Here is a 20,814-nt window from a genome sequence, read left to right as displayed (position 1 = left end):
AGTAATTGAGTAAACCCAAAACTTATTTTAAGCCACAGTCATCCTAGGGTCCCCCCTCCTATATATATATAACCTCCATGATTCTGTGGGTTGCAGTCTGATTGTTCTTTGTTTTATATCTAGAATCCACTTATGAGTGAGTACTTACCATGTTTGTCCTTCAGGGTTTGTGTTACCTCACTCAGGATGATTTTTTCTAGTTCCATCCATTTGCCTGCAAATTTCATGTTGTCATTGTTTTTCTCTGCTGAGTAGTACTCCATTGTGTATATGTACCATATTTTCTTAATCCATTCTTCAGTTGACGGGCATCTAGGTTGTTTCCAGGTTCTGGCTATTACAAATAGTGCTGCTATAAACATAGTTGAGCATGTTTCTTTGTGGTATGATTGAGCTTTCCTTGGGTATATGCCCAAGAGTGGGATGGCTGGGTCTTGAGGTAGTTCAATTCCCAGTTTTCTGAGAAACTGCCATACTGATTTCCACAGTGGTTGTACAAGTTTGCATTCCCACCAACAGTGGAGGAGTGTTCCCTTTGCTCTGCATCCTCTCCAACATTGACTGTCATTAGTGTTTTTTGGTCATAGCCATTCTGACAGGTGAAAGGTGGTATCTCAGAGTCGTTTTGATTTGCATTTCTCTGATGATTAAGGATGTTGAACATTTTTTTAAGTGTCTTTCAGACATTTGTAATTCTTCTTTTGTGAATTTGCTGTTTAGTTCTTTAGCCCATATTTTAATTGGAGTGTTCAGCTGAGAATTGTTCATTGCTGAGAGGGATGGTCTGTAACATGTTTTTGAGGTTGGTGTAGAAAGGTTGAAAGAACTTTGTTGCAGGATACTTGATTGTACTGTGACACTGAGACTGTTAATAAAGTTAATGTTGAATCAGGTGGCAGAGTCAATGACTAGCTGACCGGAATTAGCCATAGAGATTCTGGAAGGCCCAGGATATGATAGAGAGGCACAGGAAAGAATAAGGAGGGGATGATAAAGATTCATGGGTGCTGTGGTGTGGTCTTTCTATATGCTGTCAGTATGTGTTGTTACTATTTGTTAATAAAGAAACTGATAGGGAAGATTAAGAACAAATAGAACATGTTTCCCCTTCAACTCCATTGTGCAACAGTGATTCAGTAATGAGTTGAGCAGTATGGAGAAGATACTGAAAGGTTGGAAGTGAGGCTAGAAACTGGAGAGAAGGCTTAGTGGTTAAGAGCTACCGGATAAAGAGAATGAACAAAATACTTGGATTCCAATTAAAATGTTAGACTTACGAAGATTTAAGGAGGCAATAGCATCTTATGGCATGCACTTCCCATATGTAAAGCAAATGTTAAACACCTGGTCAACTTGTAATAGGATTGTACCACAGGACTGGCGGGATTTGGCACAGGCTGTTCTTGAACCCGGACAAAATCTCCAGTGGAAAGTGTGGTTCAATAATGAGGCTAAAAATATAGAAAAACAATGGAGGGATAACGGAATACAAGTCTGCAAGGATCAGCTTATTGGAGAAGGGCAATATGCTTCAGTACAAACACAATGTTTGTATGATGTCCAAACCCTAGTTCTATGTCGAACGGCAGCCTTGAATGTATGGGACAGAGTTGAAGAACCAGAAAAAAAAAACTGAGTCATTTACAAAGGTTATACAGGGCCCAAAAGAATCTTTCACAGATTTCTTACAAAGATTGACTTCAGCAGTACAGAGAATGGTCCTGAATTCAGAGGCTAGTCAGATAATAATTGAATCTTTGGCCTTTGAGAATGAAAATGCAGCATGCAAAAAGAATAATCAGGCCATTAAAGGCAAGATCTGCACCTTTGGGAGATTGGATTAGAGATACGGTTAATGTTGAGGCTTATGACCATGATGATATGTGGATAGGAGAAGCAATTTCAAAAGGTTTGAGAAATGTTAGATGTTTTGGATGTGGAAAGCAAGGACATTTGAAAAGGGATTGTAAACAGGTCATTCCTAGAAATAATGTTTCTTCAAGGAACACTCGCAACAGAATGCCCCTTCCTTCTGGAGTATGCAGAAGGTGTGGTAAGGGAAAACACTGGACCAACGAATGTAGATCAACAAGGGACAGACAGGGTAATCCTTTACCTCGAGCTTCGGGAAACTCCCAGGGGCCCACAGTAAATCCAGTTCAAACTTTTCCTGCAGTTGTAGAGGAAACTGTAGATGTAACCAACCATCTTATTAAATAAGAAACACAGAGCCGATTCAGAGAAGAAAGCCAAGAGGTCAGAGCTAAGAGCCTCACCCTTCCTGCTTCAGCGATCCTCTTCAGCCAAGAGAGCTCTCCGAAAGGGAGCTACTTCCTGTGTGTTTGTCTTTATAAAGACTTTCGGTTCTGCCTTCTCATTGGTTGTAAACCCATGCCTCATCACTGCCTGTCTGTAAAGACTTCCAGGTCTTCTATGGTTGGGATTGAGATTAAAGGCGTGTCTCCAATGCTGGCTGTATCTTTTTACACACAGAGATCTACCTAGCTCTGTCTACCAAGTGCTGGGATTAAAGGCATTCGCCACCACTGCCATGCTCTTGCTGTGACTCTAATAGCTCTGACCCCCACGCAACTTTATTTATTAACATACAATTAAAATCATATTTCAGTATAAGTAAAATACCACTACATTTCCCCTTTTCTATTTTAATAAAAAGAAAAAAAAGAAAAAGGTTATAACTAACAAAAGAAAAACTATATACAAAAGTACAATAGCTATATACAATATATACAAGTAATAAATGTCTAAACAATGTCTAGTCCATTTGTATTTGACAAATTCAGAGAAAATAATTTCATTATCTATCCTATTTTGGTAAGTCCAAAATGTATCTAATTCACTTTCTATCCTAATTAATCTTCAACTATAACTAATTAACCTTCAACACAAGGTCAACAGTTCAACCTCACATTGGGTGAGAGCAGTCCATGTACCAGAAACACCTGAGTTCCACTAGTGTCATGTCATGATTCAGGATTTTAAATTCTGGAAATTGTTGATGTTTTTTAAATTCAACTGTCCATTCTTCTTGGCTGTGTATATATGGCTTCATCTCAGCATCCCGTTCTTCTCCACATCCCTCTATCAAATGCCAGTCTACCATTGAGAGGCGTGAGCTTAGTTACTCTTCAAGAAGAATGGGATGCTTGTGTACATCCTACTTCACAAATGAGTCTGTCAGATACGCTAAGCCTATAAGCTGAAGATGATGCCCCAACACTGCGGAGAAACCTCAGATGACTGTCCAGGCAGCTGGCTGTTTCTATCAACTCACAATTTTTTGGAAGTTGCTTGCATGTACTTCCTGTTATTATTTTTGTTAGCTAATATTATTTCCTTCTTGGGTCTCTGAGGGAGTTGAAGATTAGTTAGTTACAGTTGAAGATTAATTAGGATAGAAAGTGAATTAGATACAATAGGATAGATAATGGAATTATTTTCTCTGAATTTGTCAAATACAAATGAACTAGACATTGTTTAGGTATTTATTACTTGTATATATTGTATATAGTTATTGTACTTTTGTATATAGTTTTTCTTATGTTAGTTATAAGATTTTTCCTTTTTCCTTTTTATTAAAATAGAAAAGGGGAAATATGGTGATATTTTATTTGTATTAAAATGTTATTTGTATGTTAATAAATAAAGTTGCCCAGGGTCAGAGCTATTAGCAAGCCATAGGAAAGCAGGGCAGTGGTGGCGTACGCTTGTAATCCCAGCCCTTGGTGGGCAGAGCTAGGTAAGTCTCTGTGTGTTCAGGGATACAGCCATTATTGGATACATATGCCTTTAATCTCAATACCAATCATGGAAAACCTGGAGGTCTATACAGACAGGCTGTGATGAGGCAGTCATATGGTTGGGCTTACAACCAATGAGAAGGCAGAACAGAAATTCTTTATAAGGACTTTAACACAGAAAGTGGTTCTGGTTCGGAGAGGTAGGACCACCACAGGAGGAAGGGTAAGGTTTTAGCTCTTAGCTCTGACCTCTTGGCTTTCTTCTTTGCATTGGTTCTGTGTTTCTTATTTAATAAGAAGGTTGGTTACATCTATAGTTAAGAGCACTAGCTGTTCTTTCAGAGGATGAGAATTCAGTTTCTAGCACCCACAGAATAGTTCATCATCACCTATAACTACAGTTCTAGAGGATCCCATTCCCTCTTCTGACCTCTGCAGGCATTAGATACATGTATGCGGTACACAGACTCACAAGCAGAAAAAAATACACCCATAAAAATAAATAAGTCTTTAAATTTTTCTTTAAAAACAAATGAAAAGTGACATTAGCAGGAAAGAGAGAGGAATCTTGGGTCCTTTGCATTTGAAGGAAAGTTGGGACCTGAGTCCTATGCAGGTGTGCTAACCTCTTGGCCTTCATGTTTGTGTCTGGTGTGTGTACAGTACTTGGTAGGGAGAAGGAAAGTGACATGATCATTTCCTTCTGTGCTCCTGAACAGGTCATTCACCCTGTGTGGAACTCTTTCTCAGTTTTCTGATTGTGTCACCCCTGGCAGCCTTCACTTCTCTGCTCGCACGCAAGGGCATTTAGGGTGTGGAAGATTGTGGGATGACTCAGCCTTAACAGGCCTGAGGGCCAGCCAGCCCAAATAAGGATACTTCCTGAGAGCCAACCTGGGTCTGCCTAAGGGCCTTAGCAACAGCAGCTGAGACATGATCTGAGATGACCTGGACCAATGAGAGACAGCCATGTCACACCAGCTGATGCATAGTCATCAGATCTTCCCTCAGGGTTGGGTAGAAGGTATTGAAGGCTTGCCTCTTCCTGAATAAACTGAGCTTGTTGTTTCGACATTCTCCCAGAACCTGTACCTACTCACCCTTTCCCAAATGGAACCTCACAGGACTCTGTCACAGGGGATGCCTTCCCTAACTTCTTCCTGTAGAGTCTCTGGGTCATCTCTTTCTCATTTTACTTTTATAAGATTTATTGTTGGATGGTAGTATCATATGACTTTAATCCCAGAACTCTGGGGGCAGAGGCAGACAGGTCTCTGAGTTTGAAGGCAGCCTGCTCTACAGAACAAGTTCTAGAACAGCCAAAGCTACAAAGAAGAACCCTGTCTCAGAATAAAAATGAAAAACAAAGATTTGCTGTACTTTTGTGCATGTATGTATGTGCTTCCATGCCATATGTGTGCAGGAGCTTCTGAGGCCAGGGGACTGTGTGGAATCCCCTTGAGCTGGAGTTATATGACCTTTTAAAATCTCTCTTTTTTTTTCTTTCTTTTATTTTTATTTTTTTTTTTTATTAATTTATTTTGCAATACAATTCAGTTCTACATATCAGCCACGGATTCCCTTGTTCTCCCCCCTCCCGTCCCCCTCACCTTCCCCCCAACCCCCACCCCCCCATTCCCATCTCCTCCAGGGCAAAGCCTTCCCCACAGACTGAGGTCAACCTGGTAGACTCAGTCCAGGTAGGTCTAGTCCCCTCCTCCCAGGCGGAGCCAAACAATCCTGCATAGGCCCCAGGTTTCAAACAGCCAACTCATGCAATGAGCACAAGATCTGGTCCCACTGCCTGGATGCCTCCCAAACAGATCAAGCCAATCAACTGTCTCATCCATTCAGAGGGCCTGATCCAGTGGGGACCCCTCAGCCATTGGTTCATAGTTCATGTGTTTCCATTCATTTGGCTATTTGTCCCTGTGCTTTATCCAACCTTGGTCTCAACAATTCTTGTTCATATAAACCCTCCTCATTCTCGCTAATTGGACTCCCAGAGATCCACCCGGGGCCTAGTCATGGATCTCTGCATCCAGATCCCTCAGTAGTTGGATGAGGTTTCTAGCACAACAATTAGGGTGTTTGGCCATCCCATCACCAGAGTAGGTCAGTTCGGGCTGTCTCTCGACCACTGCCAGCAGTCTGTTGTGTGGGTATCTTTGTGGATTTCTGTGGGCCTCTCTAGCACTTTGCTTCTTCCTATTCTCATGTGGTCTTTATTTACCATGGTCTCCTATTTCTTGTTCTCCCTCTCTGTTGTTGATCCAGCTGGGATCTCCCGCTCTCCCAAGCTCTCTTTCCCTCGACCCTCGCCTTTCATTACCCCCACTCATGTCCAGGCTGTTCATGTAGATCTCATTCCATTTCTCTGTCATTGGGTGATCCCTGTGTCTTTCTTGGGGTCAGAACATGGAAACAACCCAGATGCCCTTCAACTGAAGAATGGATAAACAAAATGTGGTACATATACACAATGGAATACTACTCAGCAGAGAAAAACAATGGCATCATGAGGTTTGCAGACAAATGGATGGATCTAGAAAAAATCATCCTGAGTGAGGTAACCCAGACTCAGAAAGACAAACATGGTATGTACTCACTCATAGCAGGATACTAGACATGAAACAAGGATGACTTGTCTGCTACTCACATCACCAGGGAGGCTACCTAAAATCTCTTAATATAGATGCTAGGCACTGAACTCAGGTCCTCTGAGAGAATGGCTAGTACTCTTAATCACTGAGCAATTTCACCAGTCCTCCTTTCTCATTTCCTTGTTCTGTTCCATTTTGGGTTCCAGTTAACCCCTGAATTCATCTTTTAGTCTTTCAGTCCATGGCAATTAGGGTTTTGAGGGCACAGGAATCTGCCTGCTCTTGTGGGAAGGTCTAGTGCCTGAAAAAGGCTCAGATGCCTGTAATGAATGAATGAGTGAGTGAGTGAGTGAATGAATAAGTATACCAGCATACTGCCTTTTGAGGGAGTCTCATGTTGATAGACAACAAATAAGCTAATACTGATGGTTATGATAAACAGCGCTGGTGGCGGCGCTGGTTACCAGGCAGAAAAGTCATGGGTCACGACCACGACTACCACAGTTACAAAGAGCTTTATTACAAGGAAGAGGGGATAGGAGGGAGGAGAGCTAGGCCTGGAGAGACAGAAAAATGGTGGGAACAGAGCGGAGAACAGAGAGAGAGTGGGGGTCCGAGTCTGGCTTTTCAAGGTGGGCATGTAGTCTCTGCGCCCCCTGATGATGTAAGATGCCAGACCCAGAGGAGTGAGGGCAGGATCCCAACAAATACCACAGTTTGATTTTTTAAATTTACATGATTTATGTATTTTGTGTGAGAGAGAAAAAGTATGTGTGTGTTTACACATGTGTACATTACTGAAAGGATAAATGCTATTGTACAAATATGGAGGTAAAGAACATGACAGAGTTGGTTCTCTCTTTCTACCATTTGACTCAGCAACACAGACTTTTAGCAAGGGCCTTTACCCACTGAGACATCTCAGTGGCCCACCCTGGTCTGATTTTCAATTGTACTATCACCCTGTCATAGTTGGGAGCATCAGTCTTCAGGATATAATTGGCAATAGTGATAACTTGGAGTAGACTTTCTCCCTCCCCTTCCATGTCCTGCTCCCTGAGAACTTCCTGCTGATGAGCCTGTCCCTTCTGACACACCTGCACCAACACAAGCACAAACCCTGAGTCCCCTCTCAAGCTCTTAGGAGATTACAGCCATTCTCTGAGTTCCTCCCTACTGTCAAGTCATGGTCTCTTCACCTTTGTTAGAACACAGGTCTGCATCTTTAGGCCAGGTTCTCACAGCCTTAGTCAGGTGACATCTCCTGCAGAGAGCGTAGGAGCTGTCTGTGCTGTGACCTGACTACTCCCAGTTTACAGCACTTAGCTCCTCAATGCTCCTTGTCACTCTTGTCACTTACACTATGCTGAACTAAACATGTGGTGTGAAACTTCCTGCTGCCCCTATAAGGTTATTAAAGATCAGACCTTTCCTTTGTTTTGGGAATTGGGAGACAACTGTTCAATAGCATGGCTCAGAAATGGAGAGCGAAATTGGACAGTGGTGGTCACACCTTTAATTGCAGCACCTGCAAGTTAGAGAGAGGTAGGCAGATCTCTGTAAGTTTGAGGCCAGCCTGGTCTACAAAGAGTTCCAGGATAGCCAGGGCTACACAGAGAAACCCTGTCTCAAGAGAAAGAAAGGGAGGAAGGAAGAAAGAAAGGAAGGAAGGAAGGAAGGGACGGAGGGAGGGAGGGAGGGAGGAAGGAAGGAAGAGAAAGAGAGGGTGTTCTCATAAGAGGCTCCTCCAGTCTCCCCCCATAATCACTGTCATGGCAGCTATCTCTGGTTCTCTCATTCTCTCTAGCATTCACTTATTTTCATTCTTTTTAAAAAGCTTTTAAAAATGTTTTTCTTAATTTTCTACATGCATATTATGTTTACATCATTTACCCCTCCCTCTCCCACTCTGTCTTATTCTATGCTTTCCATTACTTATCATTTTCATGACTTCTTCTTTAATCATTATTATTATTACATACACATTTGTATGCAAATTAATAAATTATAAATACAATCTGCTGGGCTCATTTAGTGTTGCTCATCTGTGTATGTGTTTGTGCCTGACCCCTTGGGACTGGATAACCTATTGGGGTTTCATGCCTGGAGAATATTGATTCCCACTCTCTCTGCACTCACTAATTGCTTGTAGCTCTTCATATAGGGTGGATTCTCTTGAGATTTCCCCATACAGGCTGCCATGTCAATTGGTATTATCATTTTTCAGGTCTGTTTTGGCAGCCATATTGTTGACATTTCTTGGGTATAGCTTCCCTGTAATGTATAGAAGACACAGTCTCATATTAAAGTCCTGGTTCTCTGACTCTTACAGTCTTTCCACCCCCTCTTCTGAGATGTGTCCTGAGCCTCAAACAAGGGGGTTGTGTTATAAATAGATCAACTGAGGCTGAACACCCTGTTCTATGCATTATTCTCTGCATTTGGATCAGTTTTTGGATTTCTTTGGAGGTCACCATCTGTGCAAAAGAGGCTTCCTTGCTGATAGTGAGAACAACACTTTTCTGTGGGCATAAGGATGTGTATTTGGAAATGAATCTAGAAATTATACTCATTTAGGAAGCAGCCATAATAGGTTCTCCTCTAGGATCCATGAGAATTTGAGATGTGTAGTTTTTGAACATGAAAATTATTCCTGCCCAAACATACATGGCAGAGACTGCTTAAGTAGAAACTCCATGAATGGTCACTTATATTAACCAACACATGAAGTACACTAGCCAGTCAGGACCACCCTCTTTCACATGTTGGAAATCACTTGTCACAAAACTGCAAAGCAATTTACCCTTACTGAAGTAATATGTCTTCAAATTAGAGACCCCCCCACTCTATCCTCTCACCTCTTCAATCATCACCTCACTAAGACACACCTCTCGGCAAGCACTCTACCAATGAGCCACACCCCCAGCCCCTCACTGGGGGATTCTAGGCAGGGGCTCTACCAATGAGCCACACCCCCAGCCCCTCACTGGGGGATTCTAAGCAGGGACTCTACCACTGAGTCACATTTCTAACCCCTCACTGGGGGACTCTAGGCAGGGACTCTACCACTGAGGCACACCCCCAGCTCCTCACTGGGGGCTTCTAGGCAGGGGCTCTACCACTGAGCCACACCTCCAGCCCCTCACTGGGGGATTCTAGGTAGGGGCTCTGGTGCTTAGCCCACCAGTCTCAGCTGAGTGGATAAGCACTTACATTCTTAAGTAGAGATGAGATTTTTCAGAGTTTTATTTATTTTATATCAGCCATGGTCATTTGTATTTCTTAGTGAAAATGAAAATTTAGACTGTATTATCAAATTTAATATTAGTATCACTTCAAAATATTTACATCTCAACTTTTTCTACTTTCTCTGCATTTACATCTTAATACTGTATTTGATATTTTCTCATATTCACTCATTATTTATGCTACACATTGATTAATTTTAACATTTTGATGGAAGTTTAACACTCATTTGTTGTCCATTAGTTTTCTTTTTATATTTCACTGAGTTTCCCCCTTTTCATTTCTTCTGCTTTTCCTAGTACTCAGGTAAGCACAATAATTCCTGATGGTAAAATACTGGTACCCACGTTCCATGAGACCACATCCCCTTGATGTGATGCAGATTGAGAGACATCTTCTTAATTCATGGAATATGCCAAAGATCACCTCAGAGATGAGGCTGTAAAGCCCCTCATCTCCACCTTGCTGCTGTGTTTCTCTGGTTCCTCCTTCCACTGCCTAGATTGTCAGGATCCTGCTGAGGAGCTGACTATGTCCATCAGCACAGCTGGTGAGAAATTCAGGCCCCAAGAGTACAGCCTTTGGATAACTAATTCCTAGCAACGGCCTCAAACCTCTACTTGAATGTGTCCCCACATATGTGCATGCACACAGACACACAGACACAGACACAGACACAGACACACACACACACACACACACACACCTTTAGATAAGATCCACAGCCCTGGCCAACACTGTGTATTCCTGTCTGGAATCTCTGCTGAAATTCAAAAGGTGGTGTCTGACTCCTTTGCCTGGCAAGCTCAGAATGACCAACTTTGTACATTTTTATGTTAAGCCAAGAGCTACCCCTCCTTCATACCCACCTAAGTTTGACCTTCTTATTTCAAATACATCAGTTCAATATGTGCTGCACACATATATATATATATATATATATATATATATATATATATATATATATATATATATGTTCTACTCTTCTAAAGAACACTGACTAATAAAAAGTCCTTTTATTTGTTGCCTTACTGTTCTTTCAAGATGTTTCTTGCACATATAGAAATCCTATAGATTGTATAGATAGAATGGGAGATTCACCTTAGCACAATTTGGGAACCATATCCAAGCACCAACCATCAATGGCTTCCAGTACTGCAACTGAGAGGTAGCTAGATGTTAGGCGCCCCCTGGTGAAAGAATGCATGATGATGTTCTTTTTTGTTATGTAATGTGTTTGGCTGTTTTGGATTCTGACTATGCAGTACCTGCATGTGGTAGCCCTGGACGCCAGAAGAGAGCATTAGATGCCCTGGAACTGGAGTTAATTTACAGATAGTTATAAATCACCAAGTAAATACTGGCAATTGAACCCCAGTCCTCTTTAGTGCTTTTAGCCACTGAGCCGTCTAGCCAGATCCAATATTTTTATGTTTTAAGAGTATATATTCAACTTGGAAATGAAAATATGTGTTGGCAACTATGGTAATTTGAATGGGAATAACCCCCATTTAAATGGTTAGTCCCCAGTTGGTAAACTGTTTGGGAAGGGTTAGGAGGTGTGACCTTTGAGGATGTGTGTCACTAGAAGAGGGGCTTTGAGGTTTCAGAAAACTTGTGCCATTCCCAGTGTGCTCTCTGCCCTCTTCTTACAGATGTGAGCTGTTCCTGCTGCCAGGACTTCACTCCATTCTCATGAACTCTAACCCTCTGGAACTGTAAGCCCAATTAAAGACTTTCTCTTCTAAGTTGCCCATCGTACCTTATTATACTGATAGGAAAGTAGCTAATGAAGCAACTCATTTCAAAACACTCAGAAAAATATTATCTTGGATGGAGATAATGGAAGAGGACTAAGGTGATAGATATCAAACCTGAATGATGGGTGTGTGGCCACTGTTTGTGAATACACATTTTACTTAATAAAGTGATTTTTAGTACAAATGTTACTTGCTGAAACTGGGAACGGGCATTGTAGGCAGACTTTTCTGTGTCCTGCCAGTCAGCTCTGTCCTGCCAGCCCATGCCCCTCAAAACACACAGAGATTTATTATCAATGACAAATTCTTGGCTGATAGCTTAGGCTTGTTATTAACTAGTTCTTAGATCTAAATTATCCCATAATTCCTATCTACACTCTACCACATGGTGGTACCTTTTTTTCAGCATGGCATGTTCGTCTTGCTTCTCTCTGTCTCCTGGTGACTCTGCCCTTCTTCTTACCAGCATGCTCTCTGTTTGGCTCTCCCACCTAACCTCTTCCTTCCTAGGTATTGGCCAGTCAGCTCTTTTATTAAACCAATCAGAAGACACCTAGACAAAGACACATCTTCACAGTGTTCAAAAAGTATATTAAATAACAGAGTACCACATGCCCTGTAAGAAATATAGTTCCTGATATCCTGACAAGATGAGACAAAAGCCAGGAAATCACTAGGATAGAAATAAAGTCATGAATCAGTGGAAAGAGATTGTCTGTCTTCCCCCAGCTCTCTCCTTCCCTTCTTATGCATTCTGAGTTCTCACCCTTTTGGATACTCACTTCACAGTATGTCTATCCCCTCAGTTAGTTCTCCACTGAAATATCCTTACAGACACATCAGAGGTGTGCCACAACTTCTAAGGAACTTCTAAATCAAACCAAATTCATAATGAGAACTAGCCATCACACTCCCTCAAGACATTAGAGATATATAGGAGGGCTATAAGCCAGGAAGTGGGTAGCTTTAATTTTTTAAAATTATATTTTCTTTATTTGTGTGTGCATACCTGTTTGCATGTCCTCACTTGTATGTGTGTGCCTGTATGAACGTTCGTGTGTGTGTGTGTGTGTGTGTGTGTGTGTGTGTGTGTGTGTGTGTGTGTGTGCATGTGTATGCCATGCAGTATGGAAATCAGTTTTTTTAGAGCAATAGTGATAAACCAAGAACAATTTAAAAGACAATTTTAAAAGACAAGTGACACCATAAATGACAGTTTCAAAAAATAAAAATCTAAATGTCTATGAGAAATATCTTTGTTTTGGGGCCTTCAAAATGATTTGTGTAGCATTATCCTATCCATACCAGGAAAAGTGTGATACTGTGTGTGCACACTTATATAAATATAGAAAATGGAAACACTGTGTTATAACCACAGTTACCTTTGGAGTGTGAGCACAATTCATATTTCAGAACATAGAGAATAATCTTATTAATTCTTTGAGAATTTCATATATTGCACTTTGATTGTGGTCAGTGTCCACTGTGCCTCTAAGAGTCACAACTTCTTCACACCCACTCAATTTTTGTCCTCATTATTTTAAATCCATCAGTTCCGATCTGTGCTGCCTGCATATTTGTGGATATGGGACCATCTACTGAAACATGGTCAACCTTCCACACCCTTAAAGAAAACTAACCCTCCTTCTCCCTGAATTCATCAGTTACCAATAACTCCTCACCTCGTGGTAGGACTTCATGCTCTCCTCACTTGTACACTCCCTCCATGTTGGGATTTTGTCTGGCTTGAACCTGCACAGGTCTTGTGCACAACCATATATGAATTCATGTATGCAGGTGCCTGGTCTGAAAACATCATTTTGTGGTAGCCATCCATCACCTCTGAAACATCCACTCCCTCTTCTGAAACAGTTTCTTAGCCTTGAGAGGAGGGGTGGAACTTTGATGTCTCATTTAGGGCTGAGCAACCCACAGTCTCTTATTCTCTGAACATTGCTCAGTTATGGGTCTCCATATTAATCACTATTTGCAAGAGAAAGATGAGGGTTGAGAGATGCACTAATCTCCCTATGGCCGTGGTATCCTGAGTGTGTTAGATCTTGTCTGATCTCAGAAGCTAAGCAGGGTCAGGCCTATTTAGTACTTAAATGGGAGGCATGCGTTAATCTATGATTATAATGGCAAATCATTGAGAGTTGGCTTAGTACTATGTTTACTTAGCCCAATAAGAGTACTAAATTTTCCCATAAGACCTGGAACCTGTCTAGCCACAAGTTCATGTCCTGAAATGCCATAAACATAAAATAAAAAGTATAAAGGACAGCTGGGCAGTGATTGTGCATTTCTTTAATCCCAGAATGTAGGCGGTAGATTCAACTGTGTTCAGGGACAGCACAGTTGACAGAGAGTGTTCCAGGACAGTAAGAACTATACAGGGAAAACCTGTCTTGAAACCTCCAAAAAGTTTAAAAGAAAAAACCAAAAAATATGAGACATAAACTGGACCTTCATGGACCTGAGTCAAGAAGTTCAAATATACAAATCCAGGTAGTGCTGGAAGAGGCGTCCCCTAGCCTTGTCCAGCTCTTAGCACTGAGGGAAAAAATCCTGAAAGTAATAAATTCTCCAGGGTTCTATTATACAAGATACAAGATCACCACACAAAAATCTCCATCTTAGGTGAGAATGGCAATCAATGTATGACAGGTGATAGACCACCCAGTGGTGCAGCCAGCAATTTATGACCTAATATCCCAAAGGATCACCCAGAGCTAAGACAGTCTCCTGGGAACTAATAGAACGGTTCTGGGATGTGAAACTGAAACCAGTAAACAGACAGTATTGTACTCCCAGGGACGTTCTAGGGATTAAGTTTGTTTTCAACTCTACAACAACAAACTCTTTCACCAAAATCGTAATAATAGGGTAATATCTTCAATGAAGAAGATGTTGGTTGAAATCTTTCATCTTCATTCTTTTGATAGAAGTGTTTGTTGTAGAAGTGTTGGGGTCTCATTTTCTTTTGCTCAATTTGTCTTCTAAGCACCAGACTTGATCCCACACCCCTACACATATGGGCAGCACTAACTGAACTTAGTGGGTTATCCAAAACAAAACACATAGTTGGGAAAGGGACATAATATGATATGGCAGAATTGTCCTGAGGAAACGGAGATAGATAAGATCTCATTTCATTGTACACAGGTAGGTATGAAATTCTCAATAATAAAGAAAGATGGGAAAGAATTTAACTAATAAGCTAACTCAAAATCACAAGGCATGTGAAAACCAAGGTAATGACACCTCTCCAAATCACCTATTCCACAGTAGTGGCTTCCAGTGACAGGAAAATAGACAAAATTCCACACAAAGGCATCAAAGGGAGCTGTGCATGGTTATGAATGGCTTTAATCCCAGCACAGGGGAGGCAGAAGCAGACAGATCTATGTCATTTTAAGTCCAGCGTGGTCTATTTAGTGAGTTCTAGGACATCCAGAGGTATGTAGAGAGACCCTGTCTCAAACAAAAAGGCCAAATAAATGAGTGCAAGATGTCCAAAAAAATCAAAGGAGACACAAATAAACTGACAAATTAATTGCAACAAAACACAAAAAGGTAAATTAATTAAGGAATCCAATACAGGACAAGAGGGTGGAATTCAATTAAGAGTTAGAAAGATTGATGAAAATTTATCTGCTATGGAAAATTAGCATTGAATAAGTCTAAAATTCTGTGGAAGCTTCATGGATCAAATGGGCCATGCATAGAGCAGCACTATCAGGGCTTGGAGACAAGATAAAAAAGTAGCAGTGTTCAGTCAAAAACAAACATCAGTTTGCAGGAAGCCATGCATGGAACGTTCTTGGCTTAACCACACATTAGCACTGCAGAATTCAAGAGCCCTGGACAGTGACACAGAGAGAGTTCCTTCACATTCGGGGACACTGTCACATTATGGAGCCTTGGAGAAATGCCTTTCTACCAGTAGGAATTTGTGACAGTAGCTTTCTCCATGGTGTTACTGAAATTGGTGGGGGTTCACACCATGTGAACCAAACTGGGTTTAGCCATCCATCCTCAATAAATCAATTAAAAGACCCAAAGGAACACTGGGAAGTAGAAAGATATTTATTTAGAATGGCTAATTTGGAGGAAAGGGCAAAAAAGACAAGTGAATTCCCAATTCCATCTTTGATTCTTCAAAGTCCATTTTTCACTAGCCTCAGCTGGTCTTTGACTCTCTGAAATCCAACTTTCAGATCCTGAAGTTAAGTTGAACCTTTAAATAGAAAGCAAAGGATATGTGCATTTAAGCAGCCCAGTAAAGCTATAGACCTGCTCACCACTGCCCCATCATTGTCTGGGCTTCAGTCTCATCGTACAAAGTGGTCCTACAAGGTGGACTCTCTTTCCAGAGAGAAGGTCCCCTTTGGCTGGAGCCTCTTCATTCTCCCAGCATGAGACTACTGGGGAGATTCCCATTTTGGTGTGGAGTCCATTGTTTTAATAATATGATGCATTGAGAGACATGAATGTCTCTTTAGAATACCATCATTTCTGCCAAGCCAGCTACAATAGGCAAAAAAAATGCTATTAATACCCAGGATCTAAGACCTGCAATGAATACTTCTCTACAGCACAGAAGGGCCTTAGACCAAGCTCTGAGTGCTTGGGTCCCATTTTGATTAAATGCAGAAGCTAAAACTTGGTTTGAAACTGGTGACTCTGGACAGACAGAGATCTTAGTCCTGTTGAGGACAGCAGTGACCAGAGGGAGAGTGTGTGGTTTCTCTACTGTGCAAAATGAGAAACAACCCCCAATTTGCACCAGTGTCACATGTCACAGTTAGAGTCAATTTGCAAGACATCTGTGTGCCAGTTTCTGTGAACAGTGAGGCACAGAGGAACTGGGCCAGCACAGTGTGAAATGTGCTTTTTTTTCTTTGGATACTGGGAATCACAAAGTAAGTTGCATGAAATGCTTTCAGAATGAGCTGTGTAGCTGCTGGAGCTTTGGGGTGTGCCACTGGGTCACAGGAGCCACCTTGTGGCAGTGTAATGTTATGAGGTATAGGTTCATATGGTAAAGGCATGCTGACTGTGTCACCTCTCCTTTGGAAGGCTCATAAACCACAGGAGGATCATGAGCTGCACAGGGAGGAGGATGTCATCAAAAGTGAAATGGAGGAAAGAATCCAGACTTTGGGGCTGGAAGTCCTGTTCTTCTACCTCTAGTGCCCAAGGATTCAATAAGGAGTTGCAGGATATGTTTCTTCCTGTCTCTTGGCTTATTCTACATATCAGCAATGCAGAAGTCAAGAGCCCTGGGCAGGGACACAAAGGGGACTCCTTCTGTGTGTGTGTGTGTGTGTGTGTGTGTGTGTGTGTGTGTGTGTGTGTGTGTGTAGGGTATTGGCATATTATGGAGCCTCAGAGGAGTGGCTGTTGCACTGATTTCTGTGCCCTTTTCTATTGCTTGCAAGGGAAGGCCTATGTCCAGGTGTTGGTGAGAAAGGACCAGGAAATGCAGTCATTCATGTGGGGAAGTTAAGGGAACATTGATCTGGGCAGAATGGAGGCATACCTGCCTGAACAAAGGTACAGATCATGAGTGACAGGGAAGGAACAGTAACAGCAGAAATGTGCATGGCAGTGGCAATGGGGGTTAAATGACTTCCAGGACCCCAAGGATCTCTAAATGACTGCTTGAGGGGTGTCACTGTGAGAATGTCTGCACACACCAGCATCTCAAAGATCCTCATGTACTTCTCTTTCTTCAGTGGCTTAGGAGAAGAAGGTCAGAGAGATGGAGCAAGGGTCTCACCTGCAGGATGGATAGAGCATGTACACAGCCAGACATAGTAGGACTTCCCATGTAGCTTCTAATCTCTGGAGGGGATTCTAAGACATTCATAAACCCATCCATCCACTACCCAATCTGCTCATAAACCCATCCACTCATAAATCCATCTGCCCACCCATTCACTTGCTCATTCGTTACTCATTCTTTTCCTCTTTCATCACAAGAGTATTAAGAGTACACTGCAAACTAGACCCTGTGGCTTGCAAGTTATTGATGGAGGCATAAGGCAGAGTCTTCTCCTTATTCTCCAGAAAGAGTAAAACCACCACACCAAGAAACCTATCATCTGAAGTCCAGAGTAGTGGAAGTGGGCTGGGGAAGTCCAGGATTCAGTTGAGGCTTCATTACAGAGTCAAAATTTGTTGCTCATTTGCTTCTGCTGCCTGTACCAGACTCTCCTTGTGAGCTGTTGATTCCTAAGATGAAAGTTTCTGAACCCACAGCTCTGATATGCCCCCACAGACACCTTATGAGGCCTCCTGGGGTGGAGAAACTGGGGTTGTGGCTATACACAGATATCTTGTGTTTCTGATCTCACAGTCATGGGCTGTGTAACTTTTATTCAACCAGTGTCTTTGCTATCTCTCAGTTTCCCTACAATAAGACACATGGTAAATTACCATTGTCATGATTATAAGTGAAACTTAAGTATTAGCAATGACCTCATCTTGGGACTGAGGAGCTATTGAAATCAGTGATGCCTGCTACAGGAGACAATTCCCTGGGCTTGACCCCTAAGGACAATTACATGGCCAAAAGGATCTGTGCCCTCTACTCCTCCCATTGCAGACCCTGACCTTCCTGTGAACTCATAAGCCCAACAGAACTGTTGGCTGATGGCCTGGGCACCTGTTCAGCTATGCTCCCCATGTTGAGTCTCAAGAAAAGGAGATGACAGGTTACCTACCCTAATCATGTTTGTCATGACAGCTACTGGTTGGTTCCACATGCTCCAAGACTTGGACACATAATAAAGCATTGCTTCCAGTCAGCTCTAGCAGGTAGTCAAATTTAAGCAATATCACAAAACTCTCAGCAGTTACCTGGAGTTCACTTTGCAGCCAGGGCTCCTTGCTTCTCACCACTCTTCCAGGATTCCACACTCTCCTCATCCTCTTCCTGCTCAAGTTCCATGGCACCTTTCTCAGAGCCACATACATGGTGAGAATCCAGAGAGTCTGAGCTGAGGGTGACATCCTTGGACTGAGTTGCCATCCTCTTCCCTGTAGGTGAGAGTCAGGTGAAGTCTTCTGATCTAGTGCAATTTCTCTCCCATATGGGTCCTGCTCTAAGTGCCCAAACCCAAATGAGAAGACAAAGTTCAGAGGGGAGATAGGCACAGTCCAGGCCTCACTGTCCTGTGTATATGGAGTAGAACAAAGTCTGCTTATTACCCAGGAGTCACAAAGAATCACTTACTGTTTACTTGGAGGTGCATGATGGCCCATTCTGATCTCAAATCTGCAGATATGGTTCGTAGGGTGTAAATTCCTGTGACTTTCTGGGTGACATTCTTGAGTAGCAGGGTTCCATTGGTACATATTGTTTCTCTTCCATAATATGCATGCCAAAGCGTGCTTGAATTAATGAGGATTGCATGGCTTGCTATCTTTAAGTGGTTGAGTGGAAGTACGCCTTTGTGCCAAGCAAAGCCTTGAAGCTTTTCTGGCAGATTATGAGCCAGTAAAAGAACATTGTCTTCTTCAGCAACCATGGGTGGCACCAACTCAATTGTGAGTTAGGAAGGGGCAGTATGCTTCTTGAAGCCTAAAATCGGTGCTAGAAGGAAATAGAAAGAAATCTGTCAATAGTGAATCCTCTGCATTGGTGGAAAAGTGGGGTCTTTGAGTCTTAAGCAGATATGTCCATCACTGAGCCTTGGTGTGTGGGTGAGGGTGTGCCTATCCTACTTCATAGAGATCAGCAACATGAGCTCCATGTCCTCAGTGCCACTGAACTTGTCATTTTCTCTGTATGTAACTCTCTCCTCATCTGTCTGCATGATTCATCCCTCACTGCCCCCCATCCCTGTTTACAGCCAGAGCACATGGAAGAATGTGCCTCTACTGGTCTCTTCCTTGACAGAACCTGGGTCTTCACACTCTGACTTATTTTGCATTAGTTCCTTTGTGGTACCTTCTTGATACCCTTGTTCATGTGTCTTGTGATCCACTACTAGGACTTTGTTGCCAGGGACCAATTTGATCTTTTTAGAAAGTCCAATGCCTATAAAGGATTCAGTGGATAAATGAATGAATGATGAATGAATGAATGAATAAATGAATGCATACTTCAGGAAACTGTAGTTCTATGCATTAATTTACCAAATTCTCAGATTCCAAGTTAATTACAGTTTTTCATGCCCTAACTTGATTTTTATGTTTATTTACTAGTTTAAAAATAATAAAGTCTTTAAAGAGAGAGTGAAGTAATAGAAAAAATAAGCCATGTAAGGATGGAATACGCAGGGAGTCTGGATCCTATATGGTGTCTTGTTAACTTTGAATTTTTTAAATGCTAATATGAAAAAAACAATAGCTGCTGAGAGACATTGGATTATGGAAACTACTAAATTAAACCAACCTGTATATTTTTAAAATGTCTTAACTTCAAAATGGAAGTTGGGCAGTGTGTTGTGTTGTAGGAGAGGTAATGATTTTGTTTCCATGGGAAACAAAAGACTGTGTATTCCTTCCAGATTAATAGAGATCAGATTTGACCACAGGAGACCTCCTGAGTATCTTGGCTACAGACACGTGGGAGGAAGCCAAAAAATGCTACAGGACAGATGATCTGTAAACTGATCCCTTGACATGGGAACAGCTCTCTGAGATGCGATGAAACATGATAAACCTTGTTGGCAACAGAGGCCTTATGACTTACAATGACATATCATATTTTCTTATGGCATGGATAGATGCACATTACAGTTTGATTATACAGTCCAAAAAGGTTTATACACTTGACAGATGCCTTTTACCTGACCAAACATAAAAAAAAATTCATCTTTTACTGACTTTTGCACACTGCATATTCCATACTTGTGTTAAAGCAGATAAGTATGTCACCTTTGAAAGTTTACGTGTTTTTGAAGCAACAGGACCAGATACTAATGAAAATGAGTGCCCAGGTGAACCAGTATCTCAGAGTGCTTCTGCTGCAGTTTCACGAGAGTTCTGCATCCAGAGCAGCTTCAAGGCCAGCCAGGAATTCAGTTAAGCCTTGCGCTTTCTGATTGCATGGAGACCGAACAACAAATAATACAGCTAACTCTCTCAAGATTTGACCATTATCCCAATTTTCTCAGGGTCTTCTAAAGATGTCAGTCCCCCAGATAACAGCAATCAGTCTAGAGAACATGACACCCACATTCCCAAGAGGTGGGGTGGATGACTTTTGGTTATTTGATGGGTTATAGATGTTTGTCATTATTTAGGGGGGTTGATTACAAGTTGATATTGGTATGGCCAAGGGTCTCTTTCTGAAGGAAAAAGGGGGCATATAGTATAAAAATGGTGAGATAAAAGGGTGGACTGTTGAGTCTACTTTTAAACAAACACTAGTCTCAAATATTTTACATTGGTATGGATTTTTGTATATTGATGCAAATTTAATGTTAT

This window comes from Peromyscus californicus, unplaced genomic scaffold (genome assembly GCF_007827085.1).
Source record: "Peromyscus californicus insignis strain IS unplaced genomic scaffold, ASM782708v3 Scaffold_4__1_contigs__length_199733344, whole genome shotgun sequence".
NCBI classification, from domain to species: Eukaryota; Metazoa; Chordata; class Mammalia; order Rodentia; family Cricetidae; genus Peromyscus; species Peromyscus californicus.
Note: the sequence above shows the minus strand (reverse complement) of the source record.